We start from the raw sequence: 24801 nt of genomic DNA, 5'->3' as shown, positions 1-24801 counted from the left end.
GGGTTCAATACAACTTCCTAAACGGAGTTGATTCACATTGAGTTTCAAGTTCTAGCATTAAGTGTTAATTCAGGGTAAGAACACCACTATTACGCTATTCTGGCCATAAACAGTGCAAATAGCACTCGCGACTCTTCCCAGCAAATAAAGTGTTTTGGACTGAAGAGAAGCTCCTGTTTTACTTAGTTTCCAATACTGAGTTGAACTAGATATGCCCCGTTTGTGTAGGAAGCACAGTTCTCTTGTTCTGAGCTAGCTCACTGGACTGGCCCTATAGGAAACACAGTAGAGTGCAAGAGTGCCTGTTTCTCAAAAGCAGAGTGTTTTTCTTGTAAGGCCGACTGGGGTTCAATACAACTCCCTAAACGGAGTTGATTCACATTGAGTTTCAAGTTCTAGCATTAAGTGTTAATTCAGGGTAAGAACACCACTATTGTGCTATTCTGGCCATAAACAGTGCAAATAGCACTCGCGTCTGTTCCCAGCAAATACAGTGTATTGGAATGAAGAGAAGCTCCTGTTTTACTTAGTTTCCAATACTGAGTTGAACTAGATATGCCCCGTTTGTGTAGGAAGCACAGTTCTCTTGTTCTGAGCTAGCTCACTGTACTGGCCCTATAGGAAACACAGTAGATTGCAAGAGTGCCTGTTTCTCAAAAGCAGAGTGTTTTACTTGTAAGGCCGACTGGGGTTTAATACAACTGCCTAAAGGGAGTTGATTCCCATTGAGTTTCAAGTTCTAGCATTAAGTGTTAATTCAGGGTAAGAACACCACTATTGTGCTATTCTGGCCATAAACAGTGCAAATAGCACTCGTGTCTGTTCCCAGCAAATACAGTGTTTTGGACTGAAGAGAAGCTCCTGTTTTACTTAGTTTCCAATACTGAGTTGAACTAGATATGCCCCGTTTGTGTAGGAAGCACAGTTCTCTTGTTCTGAGCTAGCTCACTGTACTGGCCCTATTGGAAACACAGTAGATTGCAAGAGTGCCTGTTTCTGAAAAGCAGAGTGTTTTACTTGTAAGGCCGACTGGGGTTCAATACAACTCCCTATAGGGAGTTGATTCACATTGAGTTTCAAGTTCTAGCATTAAGTGTTAATTCAGGGTAAGAACACCACTATTGTGCTATTCTGGCCATAAACAGTGCAAATAGCACTCACGTCTGTTCCCAGCAAATACAGTGTATTGGACAGTAGAGAAGCTCCTGTTTTACTTAGTTTCCAATACTGAGTTGAACTAGATATGCCGAGATTGTGTAGGAAGCACAGTTCTCTTGTTCTGAGCTAGCTCACTGTACTGGCACTATAGGAAACACAGTAGAGTGCAAGAGTGCCTGTTTCTCAAAAGCAGAGTGTTTTTCTTGTAAGGCAGACTGGGGTTCAATACAACTTCCTAAACGGAGTTGATTCCCATTGAGTTTCAAGTTCTAGCATTAAGTGTTAATTCAGGGTAAGAACACCACTATTGTGTTATTCTGGCCATAAACATTGCAAATAGCACTCGCGTCTGTTCCCAGCAAATACAGTGTTTTGGACTGAAGAGAAGCTCCTGTTTTACTTAGTTTCCAATACTGAGTTGAACTAGATATGCCCCGCTTGTGTAGGAAGCACAGTTCTCTTGTTCTGAGCTAGCTCACTGTACTGGCCCTATAGGAAACACAGTAGATTGCAAGAGTGCCTGTTTCTCAAAAGCAGAGTGTTTTACTTGTAAGGCCGACTGGGGTTCAATACAACTGCCTAAAGGGAGTTGATTCACATTGAGTTTCAAGTTCTAGCATTAAGTGTTAATTCAGGGTAAGAACACCACTATTGTGCTATTCTGGACATAAACAGTGCAAATAGCACTCACGTCTTTTCCCAGCAAATACAGTGTATTGGACAGAAGAGAAGCTCCTGTTTTACTTAGTTTCCAATACTGAGTTGAACTAGATATGCCCCGTTTGTGTAGGAAGCACAGTTCTCTTGTTCTGAGCTAGCTCACTGTACTGGCCCTATAGGAAACACAGTAGATTGCAAGAGTGCCTGTTTCTCAAAAGCAGAGTGTTTTACTTGTAAGGCCGACTGGGGTTCAATACAACTGCCTAAAGGGAGTTGATTCACATTGAGTTTCAAGTTCTAGCATTAAGTGTTAATTCAGGGTAAGAACACCACTATTGTGCTATTCTGGACATAAACAGTGCAAATAGCACTCACGTGTGTTCCCAGCAAATACAGTGAATTGGACAGAAGAGAAGCTCCTGTTTTACTTAGTTTCCAATACTGAGTTGAACTAGATATGCCCCGATTGTGTAGGAAGCACAGTTCTCTTGTTCTGAGCTAGCTCACTGTACTGGCCCTATAGGAAACACAGTAGAGTGCAAGAGTGCCTGTTTCTCAAAAGCAGAGTGTTTTTCTTGTAAGGCCGACTGGGGTTCAATACAACTTCCTAAACGGAGTTGATTCACATTGAGTTTCAAGTTCTAGCATTAAGTGTTAATTCTGGGTAAGAACACAACTATTGTGCTATTCTGGCCATAAACAGTGCAAATAGTACTCGCGTCTGTTCCCAGCAAATACAGTGTATTGGACTGAAGAGAAGCTCCTGTTTTACTTAGTTTCCAATACTGAGTTGAATTAGATATGCCCCGTTTGTGTAGGAAGCACAGTTCTCTTGTTCTGAGCTAACTCACTCTACTGGCCCTATAGGAAACACAGTAGAGTGCCAGAGTGCCTTTTTCTCAAAAGCAGAGTGTTTTTCTTGTAAGTCCGACTGGGGTTCAATACAACTTCCTAAACGGAGTTGATTCACATTGAGTTTCAAGTTCTAGCATTAAGTGTTAATTCAGGGTAAGAACACCACTATTGTGGTGTTCTGGCCATAAACAGTGCAAATAGCACTCGCGTTTGTTCCCAGCAAATACAGTGTATTGGACTGAAGAGAAGCTCCTGTTTTACTTAGTTTCCAATACTGAGTTGATCTAGATATGCCCCGTTTGTGTAGGAAGCACAGTTCTCTTGTTCTGAGCTAGCTCACTGTACTGGCACTATAGGAAACACAGTAGAGTGCAAGAGTGCCTGTTTCTCAAAAGCAGAGTGTTTTTCTTGTAAGGCCGACTGGGGTTCAATAAAACTTCCTAAACGGAGTTGATTCCCATTGAGTTTCAAGTTCTAGCATTAAGTGTTAATTCAGGGTAAGAACACCACTATTACGCTATTCTGGCCATAAACAGTGCAAATAGCACTCGCGACTGTTCCCAGCAAATAAAGTGTTTTGGACTGAAGAGAAGCTCCTGTTTTACTTAGTTTCCAATACTGAGTTGAACTAGATATGCCCCGTTTGTGTAGGAAGCACAGTTCTCTTGTTCTGAGCTAGCTAACTGTACTGGCCCTATAGGAAACACAGTAGAGTGCAAGAGTGCCTGTTTCTCAAAAGCAGAGTGTTTTTCTTGTAAGGCCGACTGGGGTTCAATACAACTTCCTAAACGGAGTTGATGCACATTGAGTTTCAAGTTCTAGCATTAAGTGTTAATTCAGGGTAAGAACACCACTATTGTGCTATTCTGGCCATAAACAGTGCAAATAGCACTCGCGTCTGTTCCCAGCAAATACAGTGTATTGGAATGAAGAGAAGCTCCTGTTTTACTTAGTTTCCAATACTGAGTTGAACTAGATATGCCCCGTTTGTGTAGGAAGCACAGTTCTCTTGTTCTGAGCTAGCTCACTGTACTGGCCCTATAGGAAACACAGTAGATTGCAAGAGTGCCTGTTTCTCAAAAGCAGAGTGTTTTACTTGTAAGGCCGACTGGGGTTCAATACAACTGCCTAAAGGGAGTTGATTCCCATTGAGTTTCAAGTTCTAGCATTAAGTGTTAATTCAGGGTAAGAACACCACTATTGTGCTATTCTGGCCATAAGCAGTGCAAATAGCACTCACGTCTGTTCCCAGCAAATACAGTGTATTGGACAGTAGAGAAGCTCCTGTTTTACTTAGTTTCCAATACTGAGTTGAACTAGATATGCCGAGATTGTGTAGGAAGCACAGTTCTCTTGTTCTGAGCTAGCTCACTGTACTGGCACTATAGGAAACACAGTAGAGTGCAAGAGTGCCTGTTTCTCAAAAGCAGAGTGTTTTTCTTGTAAGGCAGACTGGGGTTCAATACAACTTCCTAAACGGAGTTGATTCCCATTGAGTTTCAAGTTCTAGCATTAAGTGTTAATTCAGGGTAAGAACACCACTATTGTGTTATTCTGGCCATAAACATTGCAAATAGCACTCGCGTCTGTTCCCAGCAAATACAGTGTTTTGGACTGAAGAGAAGCTCCTGTTTTACTTAGTTTCCAATACTGAGTTGAACTAGATATGCCCCGTTTGTGTAGGAAGCACAGTTCTCTTGTTCTGAGCTAGCTCACTGTACTGGCCCTATAGGAAACACAGTAGATTGCAAGAGTGCCTGTTTCTCAAAAGCAGAGTGTTTTACTTGTAAGGCCGACTGGGGTTCAATACAACTGCCTAAAGGGAGTTGATTCACATTGAGTTTCAAGTTCTAGCATTAAGTGTTAATTCAGGGTAAGAACACCACTATTGTGCTATTCTGGACATAAACAGTGCAAATAGCACTCACGTCTTTTCCCAGCAAATACAGTGTATTGGACAGAAGAGAAGCTCCTGTTTTACTTAGTTTCCAATACTGAGTTGAACTAGATATGCCCCGTTTGTGTAGGAAGCACAGTTCTCTTGTTCTGAGCTAGCTCACTGTACTGGCCCTATAGGAAACACAGTAGAGTGCAAGAGTGCCTGATTCTCAAAAGCAGAGTGTTTTTCTTGTAAGGCCGACTGGGGTTCAATAGAACTTCCTAAACGGAGTTGATTCACATTGAGTTTCAAGTTCTAGCATTAAGTGTTAATTCAGGGTAAGAACACCACTATTGTGCTATTCTGGCCATAAACAGTGCAAATAGTACTCGCGTCTGTTCCCAGCAAATACAGTGTATTGGACTGAAGAGAAGCTCCTGTTTTACTTAGTTTCCAATACTGAGTTGAATTAGATATGCCCCGTTTGTGTAGGAAGCACAGTTCTCTTGTTCTGAGCTAGCTCACTGTACTGGCCCTATAGGAAACACAGTAGAGTGCCAGAGTGCCTTTTTCTCAAAAGCAGAGTGTTTTTCTTGTAAGTCCGACTGGGGTTCAATACAACTTCCTAAACGGAGTTGATTCACATTGAGTTTCAAGTTCTAGCATTAAGTGTTAATTCAGGGTAAGAACACCTCTATTGTGGTGTTCTGGCCATAAACAGTGCAAATAGCACTCGCGTCTGTTCCCAGCAAATACAGTGTATTGGACTGAAGAGAAGCTCCTGTTTTACTTAGTTTCCAATACTGAGTTGAACTAGATATGCCCCGTTTGTGTAGGAAGCACAGTTCTCTTGTTCTGAGCTAGCTCACTGTACTGGCACTATAGGAAACACAGTAGAGTGCAAGAGTGCCTGTTTCTCAAACGCAGAGTGTTTTTCTTGTAAGGCAGACTGGGGTTCAATACAACTTCCTAAACGGAGTTGATTCCCATTGAGTTTCAAGTTCTAGCATTAAGTGTTAATTCAGGGTAAGAACACCACTATTGTGCTATTCTGGCCATAAACAGTGCAAATAGCACTCGCGTCTGTTCCCAGCAAATACAGTGTTTTCAACTGAAGAGAAGCTCCTGTTTTACTTAGTTTCCAATACTGAGTTGAACTAGATATGCCCCGTTTGTGTAGGAAGCACAGTTCTCTTGTTCTGAGCTAGCTCACTGTACTGGCCCTATAGGAAACACAGTAGATTGCAAGAGTGCCTGTTTCTCAAAATCAGAGTGTTTTACTTGTAAGGCCGACTGGGGATCAATACAACTGCCTAAAGGGAGTTGATTCACATTGAGTTTCAAGTTCTAGCATTAAGTGTTAATTCAGGGTAAGAACACCACTATTGTGCTATTCTGGACATAAACAGTGCAAATAGCACTCACGTCTGTTCCCAGCAAATACAGTGTATTGGACAGAAGAGAAGCTCCTGTTTTACTTAGTTTCCAATACTGAGTTGAACTAGATATGCCCCGATTGTGTAGGAAGCACAGTTCTCTTGTTCTGAGCTAGCTCACTCTACTGGCCCTATAGGAAACACAGTGGAGTGCAAGAGTGCCTGTTTCTCAAAAGCAGAGTGTTTTTCTTGTAAGGCCGACTGGGGTTCAATAAAACTTCCTAAACGGAGTTGAATCACATTGAGTTTCAAGTTCTAGCATTAAGTGTTAATTTGGGTAAGAACACCACTGTTGTGCTATTCTGGCCATAAAGAGTGCAAATATCACTCGCGTCTGTTCCCAGCAAATACAGTGTATTGGACTGAAGAGAAGCTCCTGTTTTACTTAGTTTCCAATACTGAGTTGAACTAGATATGCCCAGATTGTGTAGGAAGCACAGTTCTCTTGTTCTGAGCTACCTCACTGTACTGGCCCTATAGGAAACACAGTAGAGTGCAAGAGTACCTGTTTCTCAAAAACAGAGTGTTTTTCTTGTAAGGCAGACTGGGGTTCAATACAACTTCCTAAACGGAGTTGATTCACATTGAGTTTCAAGTTCTAGCATTAAGTGTTAATTCAGGGTAAGAACACCACTATTGTGCTATTCTGGCGATAAACAGTGCAAATAGTACTCGCGTCTGTTCCCAGCAAATACAGTGTATTGGACTGAAGAGAAGCTCCTGTTTTACTTAGTTTCCAATACTGAGTTGAATTAGATATGCCCCGTTTGTGTAGGAAGCACAGTTCTCTTGTTCTGAGCTAGCTCACTGTACTGGCCCTATAGGAAACACAGTAGAGTGCCAGAGTGCCTTTTTCTCAAAAGCAGAGTGTTTTTCTTGTAAGTCCGACTGGGGTTCAATACAACTTCCTAAACGGAGTTGATTCACATTGAGTTTCAAGTTCTAGCATTAAGTGTTAATTCAGGGTAAGAACACCACTATTGTGGTGTTCTGGCCATAAACAGTGCAAATAGCACTCGCGTCTGTTCCCAGCAAATACAGTGTATTGGACTGAAGAGAAGCTCCTGTTTTACTTAGTTTCCAATACTGAGTTGAACTAGATATGCCCCGTTTGTGTAGGAAGCACAGTTCTCTTGTTCTGAGCTAGCTCACTGTACTGGCCCTATAGGAAAAACAGTAGAGTGCCAGAGTGCCTTTTTCTCAAAAGCAGAGTGTTTTTCTTGTAAGTCCGACTGGGGTTCAATACAACTTCCTAAACGGAGTTGATTCCCATTGAGTTTCAAGTTCTAGCATTAAGTGTTAATTCAGGGTAAGAACACCACTATTGTGGTGTTCTGGCCATAAACAGTGCAAATAGCACTCGCGTCTGTTCCCAGCAAATACAGTGTATTGGACTGAAGAGAAGCTCCTGTTTTACTTAGTTTCCAATACTGAGTTGAACTAGATATGCCCCGTTTGTGTAGGAAGCACAGTTCTCTTGTTCTGAGGTAGCTCACTGTACGGGCACTATAGGAAACACAGTAGAGTGCAAGAGTGCCTGTTTCTCAAAATCAGAGTGTTTTTCTTGTAAGGCCGACTGGGGTTCAATACAACTTCCTAAACGGAGTTGATTCACATTGAGTTTCAAGTTCTAGCATTAAGTGTTAATTCAGGGTAAGAACACCACTATTGTTCTATTCTGGCCATAAACAGTGCAAATAGCACTCGCGTCTGTTCCCAGCAAATACAGTGTTTTGGACTGAAGAGAAGCTCCTGTTTTACTTAGTTTCCAATACTGAGTTGAACTAGATATGCCCCGATTGTGTAGGAAGCACAGTTCTCTTGTTCTGAGCTAGCTCACTGTACTGGCACTATAGGAAACACAGTAGAGTGCAAGAGTGCCTGTTTCTCAAACGCAGAGTGTTTTTCTTGTAAGGCAGACTGGGGTTCAATACAACTTCCTAAACGGAGTTGATTCCCATTGAGTTTTAAGTTCTAGCATTAAGTGTTAATTCAGGGTAAGAACACCACTATTGTGCGATTCTGGCCATAAACAGTGCAAATAGCACTCGCGTCTATTCCCAGCAAATACAGTGTTTTGCACTGAAGAGAAGCTCCTGTTTTACTTAGTTTCCAATACTGAGTTGAACTAGATATGCCCCGTTTGTGTAGGAAGCACAGTTCTCTTGTTCTGAGCTAGCTCACTGTACTGGCCCTATAGGAAACACAGTAGACTGCAACAGTGCCTGTTTCTCAAAAGCAGAGTGTTATTCTTGTAAGGCCGACTGGTTTTCAATACAACTTCCTAAACGGAGTTGATTCAAATTGAGTTTCAAGTTCTAGCATTAAGTGTTAATTCAGGGTAAGAACACCACTATTGTGCTGTTCTGGCCATTAACAGTGCAAATAGCACTCGCGTCTGTTCCCAGCAAATACAGTGTATTGGATTGAAGAGAAGCTCCTGTTTTACTTAGTTTCCAATACTGAATTGAACTAGATATGCCCAGATTATGTAGGAAGCACAGTCTCTTGTTCTGAGCTAGCTTACTGTACTGGCCCTATAGGAAACACAGTAGAGTGCAAGAGTGCCTGTTTCTCAAAAGCAGAGTGTTTTTTTTGTAAGGCCGACTGTTGTTCAATACATCTTCCTAAACGGAGTTGATTCACATTCAGTTTCAAGTTCTAGCATTAACTGTTAATTCAGGGTAAGAACACCACTATTGTGCTGTTCTGGCCATTAACAGTGCAAATTGCACTCGCGTCTGTTCCTAGCAAATACAGTGTATTGGACTGAAGAGAAGCTCCTGTTTTACTTAGTTTCCAATACTGAGTTGAACTAGATATGCCCCGTTTGTGTAGGAAGCACAGTTCTCTTGTTCTGAGCTAGCTCACTGTACTGGCACTATAGGAAACACAGTAGAGTGCAAGAGTGCCTGTTTCTCAAAATCAGAGTGTTTTTCTTGTAAGGCCTACTGGGGTTCAATACAACTTCCTAAACGGAGTTGATTCACATGGAGTTTCAAGTTCTAGCATTAAGTGTTAATTCAGGGTAAGAACACCACTATTGTGCTATTCTGGCCATAAACAGTGCAAATAGCACTCGCGACTGTTCCCAGCAAATAAAGTGTTTTGGACTGAAGAGAAGCTCCTGTTTTACTTAGTTTCCAATACTGAGTTGAACTAGATATGCCCCGTTTGTGTAGGAAGCACAGTTCTCTTGTTCTGAGCTAGCTCACTGTACTGGCCCGATAGGAAACACAGTAGAGTGCAAGAGTGCCTGTTTCTCAAAAGCAGAGTGTTTTTCTTGTAAGGCCGACTGGGGTTCAATACAACTTCCTAAACGGAGTTGATTCACATTGAATTTCAAGTTCTAGCATTAAGTGTTAATTCAGGGTAAGAACACCACTATTGTGCTATTCTGGCCATAAACAGTGCAAATAGTACTCGCGTCTGTTCCCAACAAATACAGTGTATTGGACTGAAGAGGAGCTCCTGTTTTACTTAGTTTCCAATACTGAGTTGAATTAGATATGCCCCGTTTGTGTAGGAAGCACAGTTCTCTTGTTCTGAGCTAGCTCACTGTACTGGCCCTATAGGAAACACAGTAGAGTGCCAGAGTGCCTTTTACTCAAAAGCAGAGTGTTTTTCTTGTAAGTCCGACTGGGGTTCAATACAACTTCCTAAACGGAGTTGATTCACATTGAGTTTCAAGTTCTAGCATTAAGTGTTAATTCAGGGTAAGAACACCACTATTGTGGTGTTCTGGCCCTAAACAGTGCAAATAGCACTCGCGTCTGTTCCCAGCAAATACAGTGTATTGGACTGAAGAGAAGCTCCTGTTTTACTAAGTTTCCAATACTGAGTTGAACTAGATATGCCCCGTTTGTGTAGGAAGCACAGTTCTCTTGTTCTGAGCTAGCTCACTGTACTGGCACTATAGGAAACACAGTAGAGTGCAAGAGTGCCTGTTTCTCAAAATCAGAGTGTTTTTCTTGTAAGGCCGACTGGGGTTCAATCCAACTTCCTAAACGGAGTTGATTCACATTGAGTTTCAAGTTCTAGCATTAAGTGTTAATTCAGGGTAAGAACACCACTATTACGCTATTCTGGCCATAAACAGTGCAAATAGCACTCGCGACTGTTCCCAGCAAATAAAGTGTTTTGGACTGAAGAGAAGCTCCTGTTTTACTTAGTTTCCAATACTGAGTTGAACTAGATATGCCCCGTTTGTGTAGGAAGCACAGTTCTCTTGTTCTGAGCTAGCTCACTGTACTGGCCCTATAGGAAACACAGTAGAGTGCAAGAGTGCCTGTTTCTCAAAAGCAGAGTGTTTTTCTTGTAAGGCCGACTGGGGTTCAATAAAACTTCCTAAACGGAGTTGATTCACATTGAGTTTCAAGTTCTAGCATTAAGTGTTAATTCAGGGTAAGAACACCACTATTGTGCTATTCTGGCCATAAACAGTGCAAATAGCACTCGCGTCTGTTCCCAGCAAATACAGTGTATTGGAATGAAGAGAAGCTCCTGTTTTACTTAGTTTCCAATACTGAGTTGAACTAGATATGCCCCGTTTGTGTAGGAAGCACAGTTCTCTTGTTCTGAGCTAGCTCACTGTACTGGCCCTATAGGAAACACAGTAGATTTCAAGAGTGCCTGTTTCTCAAAAGCAGAGTGTTTTACTTGTAAGGCCGACTGGGGTTCAATACAACTGCCTAAAGGGAGTTGATTCACATTGAGTTTCAAGTTCTAGCATTAAGTGTTAATTCAGGGTAAGAACACCACTATTGTGCTATTCTGGACATAAACAGTGCAAATAGCACTCACGTCTGTTCCCAGCAAATACAGTGTATTGGACAGAAGAGAAGCTCCTGTTTTACTTAGTTTCCAATACTGAGTTGAACTAGATATGCCCCGATTGTGTAGGAAGCACAGTTCTCTTGTTCTGAGCTAGCTCACTGTACTGGCACTATAGGAAACACAGTAGAGTGCAAGAGTGCCTGTTTGTCAAACGCAGAGTGTTTTTCTTGTAAGGCCGACTGGGGTTCAATACAACTTCCTAAACGGAGTTGATTCCCATTGAGTTTCAAGTTCTAGCATTAAGTGTTAATTCAGGGTAAGAACACCACTATTGTGCTATTCTGGCCATAAACAGTGCAAATAGCACTCGCGTCTGTTCCCAGCAAATACAGTGTTTTGGACTGAAGAGAAGCTCCTGTTTTACTTAGTTTCCAATACTGAGTTGAACTAGATATGCCCCGTTTGTGTAGGAAGCACAGTTCTCTTGTTCTGAGCTAGCTCATTGTACTGGCCCTATAGGAAACACAGTAGATTGCAAGAGTGCCTGTTTCTAAAAAGCAGAGTGTTTTACTTGTAAGGCCGACTGGGGTTCAATAAAACTGCCTAAAGCGAGTTGATTCACATTGAGTTTCAAGTTCTAGCATTAAGTGTTAATTCAGGGTAAGAACACCACTATTGTGCTATTCTGGTAATAAACAGTGCAAATAGCACTCACGTCTGTTCCCAGCAAATACAGTGTATTGGACAGTAGAGAAGCTCCTGTTTTACTTAGTTTCCAATACTGAGTTGAACTAGATATGCCCAGATTGTGTAGGAAGCACAGTTCTCTTGTTCTGAGCTAGCTCACTGTACTGGCACTATAGGAAACACAGTAGAGTGCAAGAGTGCCTGTTTCTCAAACGCAGAGTGTTTTTCTTGTAAGGCAGACTGGGGTTCAATACAACTTCCTAAACGGAGTTAATTCCCATTGAGTTTCAAGTTCTAGCATTAAGTGTTAATTCAGGGTAAGAACACCACTATTGTGCTATTCTGGCCATAAACAGTGCAAATAGCACTCGCGTCTGTTCCCAGCAAATACAGTGTTTTGGACTGAAGAGAAGCTCCTGTTTTACTTAGTTTCCAATACTGAGTTGAACTTGATATGCCCCGATTGTGTAGGAAGCAGAGTTCTCTTGTTCTGAGCTAGCTCACTGTACTGGCACTATAGGAAACACAGTAGATTGCAAGAGTGCCTGTTTCTCAAAAGCAGAGTGTTTTACTTATAAGGCCGACTGGGGTTCAATACAACTGCCTAAAGGGAGTTGATTCACATTGAGTTTCAAGTTCTAGCATTAAGTGTTAATTCAGGGTAAGAACACCACTATTGTGCTATTCTGGACATAAACAGTGCAAATAGCACTCACGTCTGTTCCCAGCAAATACAGTGTATTGGACAGAAGAGAAGCTCCTGTTTTACTTAGTTTCCAATACTGAGTTGAACTAGATATGCCCCGATTGTGTAGGAAGCACAGTTCTCTTGTTCTGAGCTAGCTCACTGTACTGGCCCTATAGGAAACACAGTAGAGTGCAAAAGTGCCTGTTTCTCAAAAGCAGAGTGTTTTTCTTGTAAGGCCGAATGGGGTTCAATAAAACTTCCTAAACGGAGTTGATTCACATTGAGTTTCAAGTTCTAGCATTAAGTGTTAATTTGGGTAAGAACACCACTGTTGTGCTATTCTGGCCATAAAGAGTGCAAATATCACTCGCGTCTGTTCCCAGCAAATACAGTGTATTGGACTGAAGAGAAGCTCCTGTTTTACTTAGTTTCCAATACTGAGTTGAACTAGATATGCCCCGTTTGTGTAGGAAGCACAGTTCTCTTGTTCTGAGCTAGCTCACTGTACTGGCACTATAGGAAACACAGTAGAGTGCAAGAGTGCCTGTTTCTCAAACGCAGAGTGTTTTTCTTGTAAGGCCGACTGGGGTTCAATAAAACTTCCTAAACGGAGTTGATTCACATTGAGTTTCAAGTTCTAGCATTAAGTGTTAATTCAGGGTAAGAACACCACTATTGTGCTATTCTGGCCATAAACAGTGCAAATAGCACTCGCGTCTGTTCCCAGCAAATACAGTGTTTTGGACTGAAGAGAAGCTCCTGTTTTACTTAGTTTCCAATACTGAGTTGAACTAGATATGCCCCGTTTGTGTAGGAAGCACAGTTCTCTTGTTCTGAGCTAGCTCACTGTACTGGCCCTATAGGAAACACAGTAGATTGCAAGAGTGCCTGTTTCTCAAAAGCAGAGTGTTTTACTTGTAAGGCCGACTGGGGTTCAATACAACTGCCTAAAGGGAGTTGATTCACATTGAGTTTCAAGTTCTAGCATTAAGTGTTAATTCAGGGTAAGAACACCACTATTGTGCTATTCTGGCCATAAACAGTGCAAATAGCACTCACGTCTGTTCCCAGCAAATACAGTGTATTGGACAGTAGAGAAGCTCCTGTTTTACTTAGTTTCCAATACTGAGTTGAACTAGATATGCCCAGATTGTGTAGGAAGCACAGTTCTCTTGTTCTGAGCTAGCTCACTGTACTGGCACTATAGGAAACACATTAGAGTGCAAGAGTGCCTGTTTCTCAAACGCAGAGTGTTTTTCTTGTAAGGCTGACTGGGGTTCAATACAACTTCCTAAACGGAGTTGATTCCCATTGAGTTTCAAGTTCTAGCATTAAGTGTTAATTCAGGGTAAGAACACCACTATTGTGCTATTCTGGCCATAAACAGTGCAAATAGCACTCGAGTCTGTTCCCAGCAAATACAGTGTTTTGGACTGAAGAGAAGCTCCTGTTTTACTTAGTTTCCAATACTGAGTTGAACTAGATATGCCCCGTTTGTGTAGGAAGCACAGTTCTCTTGTTCTGAGCTAGCTCACTGTACTGGCCCTATAGGAAACACAGTAGAGTGCAAGAGTGCCTGTTTCTCAAAAGCAGAGTGTTTTTCTTGTAAGGCCGACTGGGGTTCAATAAAACTTCCTAAACGGAGTTGATTCACATTGAGTTTCAAGTTCTAGCATTAAGTGTTAATTCAGGGTAAGAACACCACTATTGTGCTATTCTGGCCATAAACAGTGCAAATAGCACTCGCGTCTGTTCCCAGCAAATACAGTGTATTGGAATGAAGAGAAGCTCCTGTTTTACTTAGTTTCCAATACTGAGTTGAACTAGATATGCCCCGTTTGTGTAGGAAGCACAGTTCTCTTGTTCTGAGCTAGCTCACTGTACTGGCCCTATAGGAAACACAGTAGATTTCAAGAGTGCCTGTTTCTCAAAAGCAGAGTGTTTTACTTGTAAGGCCGACTGGGGTTCAATACAACTGCCTAAAGGGAGTTGATTCACATTGAGTTTCAAGTTCTAGCATTAAGTGTTAATTCAGGGTAAGAACACCACTATTGTGCTATTCTGGACATAAACAGTGCAAATAGCACTCACGTCTGTTCCCAGCAAATACAGTGTATTGGACAGAAGAGAAGCTCCTGTTTTACTTAGTTTCCAATACTGAGTTGAACTAGATATGCCCCGATTTTGTAGGAAGCACAGTTCTCTTGTTCTGAGCTAGCTCACTGTACTGGCCCTATAGGAAACACAGTAGAGTGCAAGAGTGCCTGTTTCTCAAAAGCAGAGTGTTTTTCTTGTAAGGCCGAATGGGGATCAATAAAACTTCCTAAACGGAGTTGATTCACATTGAGTTTCAAGTTCTAGCATTAAGTGTTAATTTGGGTAAGAACACCACTGTTGTGCTATTCTGGCCATAAAGAGTGCAAATATCACTCGCGTCTGTTCCCAGCAAATACAGTGTATTGGACTGAAGAGAAGCTCCTGTTTTACTTAGTTTCCAATACTGAGTTGAACTAGATATGCCCAGATTATGTAGGAAGCACAGTTCTCTTGTTCTGAGCTACCTCACTGTACTGGCCCTATAGGAAACACAGTAGAGTGCAAGAGTACCTGTTTCTCAAAAGCAGAGTGTTTTCCTTGTAAGGCCGACTGGGGTTCAATACAACTTCCTAAATGGAGTTGATTCACATTGAGTTTCAAGTTCTAGCATTAAGTGTTAATTCAGGGTAAGAACACCACTATTGTGCTGTTCTGGCCATTAACAGTGCAAATAGCACTCGCGTCTAATTCCAGCAAATACAGTGTATTAGACTGAAGAGAAGCTCCTGTTTTACTCAGTTTCCAATACTGAGTTGAACTAGATATGCCCCGTTTGTGTAGGAAGCACAGTTCTCTTGTTCTGAGCTAGCTCACTGTACTGGCCCGATAGGAAACACAGTAGAGTGCAAGAGTGCCTGTTTCTCAAAAGCAGAGTGTTTTTCTTGTAAGGCCGACTGGGGTTCAATACAACTTCCTAAACGGAGTTGATTCACATTGAGTTTCAAGTTCTAGCATTAAGTGTTAATTCAGGGTAAGAAAACAACTATTGTGCTATTCTGGCCATAAACAGTGCAAATAGCACTCGCGTCTGTTCCCAGCAAATACAGTGTTTTGGACTGAAGAGAAGCTCCTGTTTTACTTAGTTACCAATACTGAGTTGAACTAGATATGCCCCGATTGTGTAGGAAGCACAGTTCTCTTGTTCTGAGCTAGCTCACTGTACTGGCCCTATAGGAAACACAGTAGAGTGCAAGAGTGCCTGTTTCTCAAAAGCAGAGTGTTTTTCTTGTAAGGCCGAATGGGGTTCAATAAAACTTCCTAAACGGAGTTGATTCACATTGAGTTTCAAGTTCTAGCATTAAGTGTTAATTCAGGGTAAGAACACCACTATTGTGCTATTCTGGCCATAAACAGTGCAAATAGCACTCGCGTCTGTTCCCAGCAAATACAGTGTTTTGGACTGAAGAGAAGTTCCTGTTTTACTTAGTTTCCAATACTGAGTTGAACTAGATATGCCCCGTTTGTGTAGGAAGCACAGTTCTCTTGTTCTGAGCTAGCTCACTGTACTGGCACTATAGGAAACACAGTAGAGTGCAAGAGTGCCTGTTTCTCAAAAGAAGAGTGTTTTTCTTGTAAGGCAGACTGGGGTTCAATACAACTTCCTAAACGGAGTTGATTCACATTGAGTTTCAAGTTCTAGCATTAAGTGTTAATTCAGGGTAAGAACACCACTATTGTGGGATTCTGGCCATAAACAGTGCAAATAGCACTCGCGTCTGTTCCCAGCAAATACAGTGTATTGTATTGAAGAGAAGCTCCTGTTTTACTTAGTTTCCAATACTGAGTTGAACTAGATATGCCCCGTTTGTGTAGGAAGCACAGTTCTCTTGTTCTGAGCTAGCTCACTGTACTGGCCCGATAGGAAACACAGTAGAGTGCAAGAGTGCCTGTTTCTCAAAAGCAGAGTGTTTTACTTGTAAGGCCGACTGGGGTTCAATACAACTGCCTAAAGGGAGTTGATTCACATTGAGTTTCAAGTTCTAGCATTAAGTGTTAATTCAGGGTAAGAACACCACTATTGTGCTATTCTGGACATAAACAGTGCAAATAGCACTCACGTCTGTTCCCAGCAAATACAGTGTATTGGACAGAAGAGAAGCTCCTGTTTTACTTAGTTTCCAATACTGAGTTGAACTAGATATGCCCCGATTGTGTAGGAAGCACAGTTCTCTTGTTCTGAGCTAGCTCACTCTACTGGCACTATAGGAAACACAGTAGAGTGCAAGAGTGCCTGTTTCTCAAAAGCAGAGTGTTTTTCTTGTAAGGCCGACTGGGGTTCAATACAACTTCCTAAACGGAGTTGATTCACATTGAGTTTCAAGTTCTAGCATTAAGTGTTAATTCAGGGTAAGAACACCACTATTGTGCTATTCTGGCCATAAACAGTGCAAATAGCACTCGCGTCTGTTCCCAGCAAATACAGTGTTTTGGACTGAAGAGAAGCTCCTGTTTTACTTAGTTTCCAATACTGAATTGAACTAGATATGCCCCGTTTGTGTAGTAAGCAAAGTTCTCTTGTTCTGATCTAGCTCACTGTACTGGCACTATAGGAAACACAGTAGAGTGCAAGAGTGCCTGTTTCTCAAACGCAGAGTGTTTTTCTTGTAAGGCCGACTGGGGTTCAATACAACTTCCTAAACGGAGTTGATTCCCATTGAGTTACAAGTTCTAGCATTAAGTGTTAATTCAGGGTAAGAACACCACTATTGTGCTATTCTGGCCATAAACAGTGCAAATAGCACTCATGTCTGTTCCCAGCAAATACAGTGTTTTGGACTGAAGAGAAGCATCTGTTTTACTTAGTTTCCAATACTGAGTTGAACTAGATATGCCCCGTTTGTGTAGGAAGCACAGTTTTCTTTTTCTGAGCTAGCTCAGTGTACTGGCACTATAGGAAACACAGTAGAGTGCAAGAGTGCCTGTTTCTCAAAAGCAGAGTGTTTTTCTTGTAAGGCAGACTGGGGTTCAATACAACTTCCTAAACGGAGTTGATTCACATTGAGTTTCAAGTTCTAGCATTAAGTGTTAATTCAGCGTAAGAACACCACTATTGTGGGATTCTGGCCATAAACAGTGCAAATAGCACTCGCGTCTGTTCCCAGCAAATACAGTGTTTTGGACTGAAGAGAAGCTCCTGTTTTACTTAGTTTCCAATACGGAGTTGAACTAGATATGCCCCGTTTGTGTAGGAAGCACAGTTCTCTTGTTCTGAGCTAGCTCACTGTACTGGCCCGATAGGAAACACAGTAGAGTGCAAGAGTGCCTGTTTCTCAAAAGCAGAGTGTTTTGATTGTAAGGCCGACTGGGGTTCAATACAACTTCCTAAACGGAGTTGATTCCCATTGAGTTTCAACTTCTAGCATTAAGTGTTAATTCAGGTTAGAACACCATTATTGTGCGATTCTGGCCATAAACAGTGCAAATAGCACTCGCGTCTATTCCCAGCAAATACAGTGTTTTGGACTAAAGAGAAGCTCCTGTTTTACTTAGTTTCCAATACTGAGTTGAACTAGATATGTCCCGTTTGTGTAGGAAGCACAGTTCTCTTGTTCTGAGCTAGCTCACTGTACTGGCCATATAGGAAACACAGTAGACTGCAACAGTGCCTGTTTCTCAAAAGCGGAGTGTTATTCTTGTAAGGCCGACTGGTGTTCAATACAACTTCCTAAACGGAGTTGATTCACATTGAGTTTCAAGTTCTAGCATTAAGTGTTAATTCAGGGTAAGAACACCACTATTGTGCTGTTCTGGCCATAAACAGTGCAAATAGCACTCGCGTCTGTTCCCAGCAAATACAGTGTTTTGGACTGAAGAGAAGCTCCTGTTTTACTTAGTTTCCAATACTGAGTTGAACAAGATATGCCCCGTTTGTGTAGGAAGCACAGTTTTCTTTTTCTGAGCTATCTCAGTGTACTGGCACTATAGGAAACACAGTAGAGTGCAAGAGTGCCTGTTTTTCAAAAGCAGAGTGTTTTTCTTGTAAGGCAGACTGGGGTTCAATACAACTTCCTAAACGGAGTTGATTCACATTGAGTTTCAAGTTCTAGCATTAAGTGTTAATTCAGGGTAAGAACACCACTATTGTGGGATTCTGGCCATAAACAGTGCAAATAGCACTCGCGTCTGTTCCCAGCAAATACAGTGTTTTGGACTGAAGAGAAGCTCCTGTTTTACTGAGTTTCCAATACTGAGTTGAACTAGATATGCCCCGTTTGTGTAGGAAGCACAGTTCTCTTGTTCTGAGCTAGCTCACTGTACTGGCACAATAGGAAACACAGTAGATTGCAAGAGTGCCTGTTTCTCAAAAGCAGAGTGTTTTACTTGTAAGGCCGACTGGGGTTCAATACAACTGCCTAAAGGGAGTTGATTCACATTGAGTTTCAAGTTCTAGCATTAAGTGTTAATTCAGGGTAAGAACACCACTATTGTGCTATTCTGGCCATAAACAGTGCAAATAGCACTCACGTCTGTTCCCAGCAAATACAGTGTATTGGACAGTAGAGAAGCTCCTGTTTTACTTAGTTTCCAATACTGAGTTGAACTAGATATGCCCCGATTGTGTAGGAAGCACAGTTCTCTTGTTCTGAGCTAGCTCACTGTACTGGCCCTATAGGAAACACAGTAGAGTGCAAGAGTGCCTGTTTCTCAAAAGCAGAGTGTTTTTCTTGTAAGGCCGACTGGGGTTCAATACAACTTCCTAAACGGAGTTGATTCACATTGAGTTTCAAGTTCTAGCATTAAGTGTTAATTCAGGGTAAGAACACCACTATTGTGCTATTCTGGCCATAAACAGTGCAAATAGCACTCGCGTCTGTTCCCAGCAAATACAGTGTATTGGACAGAAGAGAAGCTCCTGTTTTACTTAGTTTCCAATACTGAGTTGAACTAGATATGCCCCGATTGTGTAGGAAGCACAGTTCTCTTGTTCTGAGCTAGCTCACTGTACTGGCACTATAGGAAACACAGTAGAGTGCAAGAGTGCCTGTTTCTCAAACGCAGAGTGTTTTTCTTGTAAGGCAGACTGGGGTTCAATACAACTTCCTAAACGGAGTTGATTCCCATTGAGTTTCAAGTTCTAGCATTAAGTGTTAATTCAGTGTAAGAACACCACTATTGTGCTATTCTGGCCATAAACAGTGCAAATAGCACTCGCGACTGTTCCCAGCAAATAAAGTGTTTTGGACTGAAAAAAGCTCCTGTTTTACTTAGTTTCCAATACTGAGTTGAACTAGATATGCCCCGTTTGTGTAGGAAGCACAGTTCTCTTGTTCTGAGCTAGCTCACTGTACTGGCCCTATAGGAAACACAGTAGACTGCAAGAGTGCCTGTTTCTAAAAAGCAGAGTGTTTTTCTTGTAAGGCCCACTGGGGTTCAATAAAACTTCCTAAACGGAGTTGATTCACATTGAGTTTCAAGTTCTAGCATTAAGTGTTAATTCAGGGTAAGAACACCACTATTGTGCTATTCTGGCCATAAACAGTGCAAATAGCACTCGCGTCTGTTCCCAGCAAATACAGTGTATTGGAATGAAGAGAAGCTCCTGTTTTACTTAGTTTCCAATACTGAGTTGAACTAGATATGCCCCGTTTGTGTAGGAAGCACAGTTCTCTTGTTCTGAGCTAGCTCACTGTACTGGCCCTATAGGAAACACAGTAGATTGCAAGAGTGCCTGTTTCTCAAAAGCAGAGTGTTTTACTTGTAAGGCCGACTGGGGTTCAATACAACTGCCTAAAGGGAGTTGATTCACATTGAGTTTCAAGTTCTAGCATTAAGTGTTAATTCAGGGTAAGAACACCACTATTGTGCTATTCTGGACATAAACAGTGCAAATAGCACTCACGTCTGTTCCCAGCAAATACAGTGTATTGGACAGAAGAGAAGCTCCTGTTTTACTTAGTTTCCAATACTGAGTTGAACTAGATATGCCCCGATTGTGTAGGAAGCACAGTTCTCTTGTTCTGAGCTAGCTCAGTGTACTGGCACTATAGGAAACACAGTAGAGTGCAAGAGTGCCTGTTTCTCAAACGCAGAGTGTTTTTCTTGTAAGGCCGACTGGGGTTCAATACAACTTCCTAAACGGAGTTGATTCCCATTGAGTTTCAAGTTCTAGCATTAAGTGTTAATTCAGGGTAAGAACACCACTATTGTGCTATTCTGGCCATAAACAGTGCAAATAGCACTCGCGTCTTTTCCAGCAAATACAGTGTTTTGGACTGAAGAGAAGCTCCTGTTTTACTTAGTTTCCAATACTGAGTTGAACTAGATATGCCCCGTTTGTGTAGGAAGCACAGTTCTCTTGTTCTGAGCTAGCTCACTGTACTGGCCCTATAGGAAACACAGTAGAGTGCAAGAGTGCCTGTTTCTCAAAAGCAGAGTGTTTTACTTGTAAGGCCGACTGGGGTTCAATACAACTGCCTAAAGGGAGTTGATTCACATTGAGTTTCAAGTTCTAGCATTAAGTGTTAATTCAGGGTAAGAACACCACTATTGTGCTATTCTGGCCATAAACAGTGCAAATAGCACTCACGTCTGTTCCCAGCAAATACAGTGTATTGGACAGTAGAGAAGCTCCTGTTTTATTTAGTTTCCAATACTGAGTTGAACTAGATATGCCCCGATTGTGTAGGAAGCACAGTTCTCTTGTTCTGAGCTAGCTCACTGTACTGGCCCTATAGGAAACACAGTAGAGTGCAAGAGTGCCTGTTTCTCAAAAGCAGAGTGTTTTTCTTGTAAGGCCGACTGGGGTTCAATACAACTTCCTAAACGGAGTTGATTCACATTGAGTTTCAAGTTCTAGCATTAAGTGTTAATTCAGGGTAAGAACACCACTATTGTGCTATTCTGGCCATAACAGTGCAAATAGCACTCGCGTCTGTTCCCAGCAAACACAGTGTTTTGGACTGAAGAGAAGCTTCTGTTTTACTTAGTTTCCAATACTGAGTTGAACTAGATATGCCCCGTTTGTGTAGGAAGCACAGTTCTCTTGTTCTGAGCTAGCTCAGTGTACTGGCACTATAGGAAACACAGTAGAGTGCAAGAGTGCCTGTTTCTCAAAAGCAGAGTGTTTTTCTTGTAAGGCAGACTGGGGTTTAATACAACTTCCTAAACGGAGTTGATTCACATTGAGTTTAAAGTTCTAGCATTAAGTGCTAATTCAGGGTAAGAACACCACTATTGTGGGATTCTGGCCAGAAACAGTGCAAATACCATTCGCGTCTGTTCCCAGCAAATACAGTGTATTAGACTGAAGAGAAGCTCCTGTTTTACTTAGTTTCCAATACTGAGTTGAACTAGCTATGCCCCGTTTGTGTAGGAAGCACAGTTCTCTTGTTCTGAGCTAGCTCACTGTACTGGCCCGATAGGAAACACAGTAGAGTGCAAGAGTGCCTGTTTCTCAAAAGCAGAGTGTTTTGATTGTAAGGCCGACTGGGGTTCAATACAACTTCCTAAACGGAGTTGATTCCCATTGAGTTTCAACTTCTAGCATTAAGTGTTAATTCAGGGTAAGAACACCACTATTGTGCGATTCTGGCCATAAACAGTGCAAATAGCACTCGCGTCTGTTCCCAGCAAATACAGTGTTTTGGACTGAAGAGAAGCTCCTGTTTTACTTAGTTTCCAATACTGAGTTGAACTAGATATGCCCCGTTTGTGTAGCAAGCACAGTTCTCTTGTTCTGAGCTAGCTCACTGTACTGGCAATATAGAAAACACAGTAGAGTGCAAGAGTGCCTGTTTCTCAAAAGCAGAGTGTTTTTCTTGTAAGGCCTACTGGGGTTCAATAAAACTTCATAAACGGAGTTGATTCACATTGAGTTTCAAGTTCTAGCATTAAGTGTTAATTCAGGGTAAGAACACCACTGTTGTGCTATTCTGGCCATAAACAGTGCAAATAGCACTCGCGTCTGTTCCCAGCAAATACAGTGTATTGGAATGAAGAGAAGCTCCTGTTTTACTTAGTTTCCAATACTGAGTTGAACTAGATATGCCCAGATTGTGTAAGAAGCACAGTTCTCCTGTTCTGAGCTAGCTCACTGTACTGGCACTATAGGAAACACAGTAGAGTGCAAGAGTGCCTGTTTCTCAAAAGCAGAGTGTTTTTCTTGTAAGGCAGACTGGGGTTTAATACAACTTCCTAAACGGAGTTGATTCACATTGAGTTTAAAGTTCTAGCATTAAGTGCTAATTCAGGGTAAGAACACCACTATTGTGGGATTCTGGCCAGAAACAGTGCAAATACCATTCGCGTCTGTTCCCAGCAAATACAGTGTATTAGACTGAAGAGAAGCTCCTGTTTTACTTAGTTTCCAATACTGAGTTGAACTAGCTATGCCCCGTTTGTGTAGGAAGCACAGTTCTCTTGTTCTGAGCTAGCTCACTGTACTGGCCCGATAGGAAACACAGTAGAGTGCAAGAGTGCCTGTTTCTCAAAAGCAGAGTGTTTTGATTGTAAGGCCGACTGGGGTTCAATACAACTTCCTAAACGGAGTTGATTCCCATTGAGTTTCAAATTCTAGCATTAAGTGTTAATTCAGGGTAAGAACACCACTATTCTGCGATTCTGGCCATAAACAGTGCAAATAGCACTCGCGTCTGTTCCCAGCAAATACAGTGTTTTGGACTGAAGAGAAGCTCCTGTTTTACTTAGTTTCCAATACTGAGTTGAACTAGATATGCCCCGTTTGTGTAGCAAGCACAGTTCTCTTGTTCTGAGCTAGCTCACTGTACTGGCAATATAGAAAACACAGTAGAGTGCAAGAGTGCCTGTTTCTCAAAAGCAGAGTGTTTTTCTTGTAAGGCCTACTGGGGTTCAATAAAACTTCATAAACGGAGTTGATTCACATTGAGTTTCAAGTTCTAGCATTAAGTGTTAATTCAGGGTAAGAACACCACTGTTGTGCTATTCTGGCCATAAACAGTGCAAATAGCACTCGCGTCTGTTCCCAGCAAATACAGTGTATTGGAATGAAGAGAAGCTCCTGTTTTACTTAGTTTCCAATACTGAGTTGAACTAGATATGCCCAGATTGTGTAAGAAGCACAGTTCTCCTGTTCTGAGCTAGCTCACTGTACTGGCACTTAAGGAAACACAGTAGAGTGCAAGAGTGCTTGTTTCTCAAAAGCAGACTGTTTTTCTTGTAAGGCCGACTGGGGTTCAATACAACTGCCTAAACGGAGTTGATTCACATTGAGTTTCAAGTTCTAGCATTAAGTGTTAATTCAGGGTAAGATCACCACTATTGTGCTATTCTGGACATAAACAGTGCAAATAACACTCGCGTCTGTTCCCAGCAAATACAGTGTATTGAACTGAAGAGAAGCTCCTGTTTTACTTAGTTTCCAATACTTAGTTGAACTAGATATGCCCAGATTGTGTAGGAAGCACAGTTCTCTTGTTCTGAGCTAGCTCACTGTACTGGCCCGATAGGAAACACAGTAGAGTGCAAGAGTGCCTGTTTCTCAAAAGCAGAGTGTTTTTCTTGTAAGGCCGACTGGGGTTCAATACAACTTCCTAAACGGAGTTGATTCACACTGAGTTTCAAGTTCTAGCATTAAGTGTTAATTCAGGGTAAGATCACCACTATTGTGCTATTCTGGCCATAAACAGTGCAAATAGCACTCGCGTCTGTTCCCAGCAAATACAGTGTTTTGGACTGAAGAGAAGCTCCTGTTTTACTTAGTTTCCAATACTGAGTTGAACTAGATATGCCCCGTTTGTGTAGGAAGCACAGTTCTCTTTTTCTGAGCTAGCTCACTGTACTGGCCCAATAGGAAACACAGTAGAGTGCAAGAATGCCTGTTTCTCAAAAGCAGAGAGGTTTGCTTGTAAGGCCGACTGGGGTTCAATACAACTGCCTAAACGGAGTTGATTCACATTGAGTTTCAAGTTCTAGCATTAAGTGTTAATTCAGAGTAAGAACACCACTATTGTGGTGTTCTGGCCATAAACAGTGCAAATAGCACTCGCGTCTGTTCCCAGCAAATACAGTGTTTTGGACTGAAGAGAAGCTCCTGTCTTACTTAGTTTCCAATACTGAGTTGAAGTAAATATTCCCCGTTTGTGTAGGAAGCACAGTTCTCTTGTTCTGAGCTAGCTCACTGTACTGGACCTATAGGAAACACAGTAGAGTGCAAGAGTGCCTGTTTCTCAAAAGCAGAGTGTTTTTCTTGTAAGGCCGACTGGGGTTCAATACAACTTCCTAAACTGAGTTGATTCACATTGAGTTTCAAGTTCTAGCATTAAATGTTAATTAAGGGTAAGAACTCCACTATTGTGCTATTCTGGCCATAAACAGTGCAAATAGCACTCGAGTCTGTTCCCAGCAAATACAGTGTTTTGGACTGAAGAGAAGCTCCTGTTTTACTTAGTTTCCAATACTGAGTTGAACTAGATATGCCCCGTTTGTGTAGGAAGCACAGTTTTCTTTTTCTGAGCTAGCTCAGTGTACTGGCACTATAGGAAACACAGTAGAGTGCAAGAGTGCCTGTTTCTCAAAAGCAGAGTGTTTTTCTTGTAAGGCCGACTGGGGTTCAATACAACTTCCTAAACGGAGTTGATTCACACTGA

This window comes from Peromyscus maniculatus, chromosome 15 (genome assembly GCF_049852395.1).
Source record: "Peromyscus maniculatus bairdii isolate BWxNUB_F1_BW_parent chromosome 15, HU_Pman_BW_mat_3.1, whole genome shotgun sequence".
NCBI lineage: Eukaryota > Metazoa > Chordata > Mammalia > Rodentia > Cricetidae > Peromyscus > Peromyscus maniculatus.
The sequence above is the reverse complement of the archived record's forward strand: the minus strand, read 5'-3'. Positions refer to the sequence as shown.